Source organism: Megalopta genalis, unplaced genomic scaffold (assembly GCF_051020955.1).
Source record: "Megalopta genalis isolate 19385.01 unplaced genomic scaffold, iyMegGena1_principal scaffold0084, whole genome shotgun sequence".
Classification (NCBI taxonomy): Eukaryota; Metazoa; Arthropoda; class Insecta; order Hymenoptera; family Halictidae; genus Megalopta; species Megalopta genalis.
In genome coordinates this window covers 247,501-252,643 of record NW_027476153.1, presented here as the reverse complement: position 1 = coordinate 252,643, position 5,143 = coordinate 247,501, and the positions used below count along the sequence as shown (strand labels likewise).

At 45.9% G+C, this 5,143-nt stretch overlaps 2 non-coding genes across 2 annotated transcripts; both read left to right on the top strand.

Annotated features, from left to right (window-relative positions):
* The first annotated feature begins 1,134 nt into the window (after positions 1 to 1,134).
* Positions 1,135 to 3,055, top strand: LOC143262052 (small subunit ribosomal RNA). Its single transcript, XR_013036005.1, has one exon. It is a non-coding gene; the product is annotated as a small subunit ribosomal RNA (ribosomal RNA).
* A 1,331-nt stretch (positions 3,056 to 4,386) lies between these two features.
* LOC143262012 (5.8S ribosomal RNA) lies at positions 4,387 to 4,541 on the top strand. Its single transcript, XR_013035979.1, has one exon. It is a non-coding gene; the product is annotated as a 5.8S ribosomal RNA (ribosomal RNA).
* The last annotated feature ends 602 nt before the right edge of the window (positions 4,542 to 5,143 follow it).

Sequence of the window (5,143 nt, the reverse complement as noted above, 5' to 3'; positions counted from 1 at the left end):
CGCGCGTGCTATTCGGCCGGCGGCGCCGGCGTCCTTGCCGGCCGTTCGGTATCTATAAGAGATACACGGTCCGTGCGAGGCGGACGGAGCAGAGCGGGTTTTGGGCCAATTCTACGATCTCGGTCGAGAAGCTGTCTCAGAGCTCCTTCGGGGCTTCGGTCCTGACTGTTTCGTGCCGTTTACGTTACGGACTTTTCTCCACACAGCGTGGCCACGGGTCGGTGTCTTTGACCGAATGGCCCATATGTGGCAAGCCCTACGGGGTTGGTTACCCGTATGCACTTTGTATGTATACTCGTACTCACTGAGCAATCGACTCTTCTGTCCGAGCGATGGAAAAATTTTTTAAACTGCATCTGTAAGATTTGGAAGCAAATCGTACCAATTGAAAACTGTGGCTAAAATGAATAGCCCAGTGGAGAGAGAAAACTATCAAAAAACTGATTTTTTAAATCAAGAGGTGTCAGAAATCGAAATGCCTAGCGCGAGCGGAAGAACACGCTTTCTCGCCAGTCCAGCATGTGTCCTGTCCGTTCTTCCTCGGCTTGCCGATTTTGCCCAGATCAGAGGTTTCGTGCTTCCGGCGGTCAGAAGATCAGCGTGAGCGTACGCGCTTCCACGACTATGGCATCACCCATGTACTTTTTCCTCTGAATATATTTGAGTACATAAAAAATATTAAAACATATAGAGAGAACTGTGTCTTGGATCTTAAAAATTTGTCAATAGCGATGATATATTATTACTTAACTTGAAGTATTTGTACGTTTTAGCTGGGACGTACATTTATCTTACAAGATGTTAATAGCGAGACTCTTGAAGATAAAATTATCTTGTGATTTTATGAAGGCAAAGATAGAAACGTACGAAGCTGGCGTACGTAGAAAAATGTGATTTTACGATAGAACAAAAATATAATACGTACGTTTTTGGGCGTACGGTAAAATATCTGTATGGTAGAAAAATGAAAGAAATTGAGCGTTAAAGAAGATATGTTACAAGCGCGGAATGTGGCAAAACTTGTACATATTTGAAAGAGAAAAGTGGTGTGTCGACCTGACATATATATATGAAACAGGCGACGATGGAAAAGGATTTAAATTTTGTCCATTTTATATATACATATTGTATAGTTCCCTGGTTGATCCTGCCAGTAGTCATATGCTTGTCTCAAAGATTAAGCCATGCATGTCTCAGTACATGCCGTATTAAGGTGAAACCGCGAATGGCTCATTAAATCAGTTATGGTTTCTTAGATCGTACTAAAATTTACTTGGATAACTGTGGTAATTCTAGAGCTAATACATGCAAAACAGAGTTCCGACCAGAGATGGTAGGAACGCTTTTATTAGATCAAAACCAATCGGTGGCGGGTGTTTACACTCGTCCATCGTTTGCTTTGGTGACTCTGAATAACTTTGTGCTGATCGCATGGTCTTATAGCACCGGCGACGCATCTTTCAAATGTCTGCCTTATCAACTGTCGATGGTAGGTTCTGCGCCTACCATGGTTGTAACGGGTAACGGGGAATCAGGGTTCGATTCCGGAGAGGGAGCCTGAGAAACGGCTACCACATCCAAGGAAGGCAGCAGGCGCGCAAATTACCCACTCCCGGCACGGGGAGGTAGTGACGAAAAATAACGATACGGGACTCATCCGAGGCCCCGTAATCGGAATGAGTACACTTTAAATCCTTTAACGAGGATCCATTGGAGGGCAAGTCTGGTGCCAGCAGCCGCGGTAATTCCAGCTCCAATAGCGTATATTAAAGTTGTTGCGGTTAAAAAGCTCGTAGTTGAATCTGTGTGTCACAGTGTCGGTTCATCGCTCGCGGTGTTTAACTGGCATTATGTGGTACGTCCTACCGGTGGGCTTTGCTCTTCACGGGGCGGTCCAACTAATATCCCATCGCGGTGCTCTTCACTGAGTGTCGAGGTGGGCCGGTACGTTTACTTTGAACAAATTAGAGTGCTCAAAGCAGGCTACCTTCGCCTGAATACTGTGTGCATGGAATAATGGAATAGGACCTCGGTTCTATTTTGTTGGTTTTCGGAACCCCGAGGTAATGATTAATAGGGACAGATGGGGGCATTCGTATTGCGACGTTAGAGGTGAAATTCTTGGATCGTCGCAAGACGGACAGAAGCGAAAGCATTTGCCAAAAATGTTTTCATTAATCAAGAACGAAAGTTAGAGGTTCGAAGGCGATCAGATACCGCCCTAGTTCTAACCATAAACGATGCCAGCTAGCGATCCGCCGAAGTTCCTACGATGACTCGGCGGGCAGCTTCCGGGAAACCAAAGCTTTTGGGTTCCGGGGGAAGTATGGTTGCAAAGCTGAAACTTAAAGGAATTGACGGAAGGGCACCACCAGGAGTGGAGCCTGCGGCTTAATTTGACTCAACACGGGAAACCTCACCAGGCCCGGACACCGGAAGGATTGACAGATTGATAGCTCTTTCTTGATTCGGTGGGTGGTGGTGCATGGCCGTTCTTAGTTGGTGGAGCGATTTGTCTGGTTAATTCCGATAACGAACGAGACTCTAGCCTGCTAAATAGACGTAATTATGGTATCTCGAAGGCTCTCGGCTTCTGCCGGTGGGGTTTTTACTACCAACGTACAAACAAATCTTCTTAGAGGGACAGGCGGCTTCTAGCCGCACGAGATTGAGCAATAACAGGTCTGTGATGCCCTTAGATGTTCTGGGCCGCACGCGCGCTACACTGAAGGAATCAGCGTGTGTTCCCTGGCCGAAAGGCCCGGGTAACCCGCTGAACCTCCTTCGTGCTAGGGATTGGGGCTTGCAATTATTCCCCATGAACGAGGAATTCCCAGTAAGCGCGAGTCATAAGCTCGCGTTGATTACGTCCCTGCCCTTTGTACACACCGCCCGTCGCTACTACCGATTGAATGATTTAGTGAGGTCTTCGGACTGGTGCGCGGCAATGTTTCGGCATTGCCGATGATGCCGGGAAGATGACCAAACTTGATTATTTAGAGGAAGTAAAAGTCGTAACAAGGTTTCCGTAGGTGAACCTGCGGAAGGATCATTACAATGTTCCAATATATCTCAAAGAGAGAGGAGAGGAGGAGAGAAAATGAATTCGATTAGTTTGTGGATAAGAATTCATATAAAAAAAAAAGATATTGTTGAGCCCGCCAGATCATTCGTGCGTGATTTACACGGCCAGACGTGTGTACTACACGTATTAGGCCTTTGATCTGCGTTGCGTAGGCCACAACAAATCTTTCAAAGAGAGAGAGATATATGTGTTGTTGGGGTTTGTGATTATGAAGGTGCCCCAATGCACAAAAATATATAAAAATGTACAAAGTTGGGATGTGGTGTGGTGGAGAAGAGTTGGGCCCGACCAGATCATTCGTGCGTGATTTACACGGCAGACGTGTGTACTACACGTATTAGGCCTTTGATCTGCGTTGCGTAGGCCATCTTCCTTCCAAGACACACACGTGTTGGGGTTTGTGTGATTTTATGATAGTGCCTCAACACGGAAAAATAAGCGTACGAGAAGAGTTGGGCCCGACCAGATCATTCGTGCGTGATTTATACACGGCCAGACGCGTATTATATTACACGTATTAGGCCTTTGATCTGCGTTGCGTAGGCCATCTTCTCGATAGAGAGAAAGCCAATGTATTCTTTTTTCTTTCTTTACACACACACACACAGTTGTAGTAGGACAGGGAGGGATGCGAGCGTGCTAATCACGCTTCCTCAAGTCTTCGCTGTGGTGTGTAAAAAAAAAAGAAAAAAAGGAATCGTTGGGAAAGTCCAAAGGACGAAAATATCGGGCAGTCTGAAGATAACTTAATGCTCGTTTACATTGGTATCAAGAGAGACCGGCTTGTGTAGCTCGTTTCAATGCTGTGTCGTTGTCATTGACACCCTACTCTGTTGCGCGCTAGTGGCAGCATGAGCGTGGGACGTATATATATATGACACCCAGCTAGAGCCGGCCGTGAGTCCGTCCGGTGTAAATAACGACGAAAGGAGAGAGAAACTTTTCGAATCCAGTATCGGGTTGATAATTGTCCAGTTTGAATATCCATATCCCCGTCGTTTTTGGAGGTGATATACTCTCTGTGTTTCTTCGATAGAAGGCTTTTCAATGTTCTATTCGCTCCGACCGTCGAACTTGCAAGAAAACAGTGGTTTTGGATTTGCTCGTACATATATATATGGTTTCGACGGAAATATCTCGTTCTTTAAGGGACAATTATGTCGTCGTACGACGACTCCCGAATCTCCTTCGCGCGCTGGTTGGAGCTCTTCGGGTATCGGCTTGTTCCGAAATATAACACAAAAATGTGGTGGATAGCAAATACACATTATATTATATATGAGAGAATAAAAGGGAAAAATTACCCTGAACGGTGGATCACTTGGCTCGTGGGTCGATGAAGAACGCAGCTAATTGCGCGTCAACGTGTGAACTGCAGGACACATGAACATCGACATTTCGAACGCACATTGCGGTCCACGGATACAATTCCTGGACCACGCCTGGCTGAGGGTCGTTTACGTACTTATAAACTGCTTGCGTTGATGGCACTTGTTGCCTATATACGTACGAGCGAATGATGGGCGCTTCGTCGGCGTTTGTCGCGGTCCTATGAATATTGAGAAATTTTACGTACGTCTAACAGTCTTCGAGAGAGATGGAAATCGTGTTCGAACTAGCGTGAGTGTGGAAGGCGGTGTCGTGTGTCGTATATGTTTTATATACGTCCGCCCGTCTGAAACACCGCTTCGAAGCGGTGACAAAATCTTTTTCGGGACGATTCGTATTCGTAGAACTATCGAGATTTCACTGGTACATTTTCAACGCGCTCCCGACGTCGCCTGAAATGAAACGAGATGGGTTTAACCCACGAAAGCGTACTACACGAGTCTGTCCTATGTGAAGACTGTGTACAGAGATCGAACGAACGCATGAAAGAAATTGAACGAAAGAACACATAACCCGCAAAAATATAGAGTAGAATTGTGACCGTTGCTTCGAATTTGAATTTATATGTATATATATATCATAGCCCCAGGGAGTGGAACCTATGAGTGTGGAAGGATGTCTCTTACCGTAATGTTGCCAGAGGAAAAAAAGTCTCTCTCTTCGTACGAC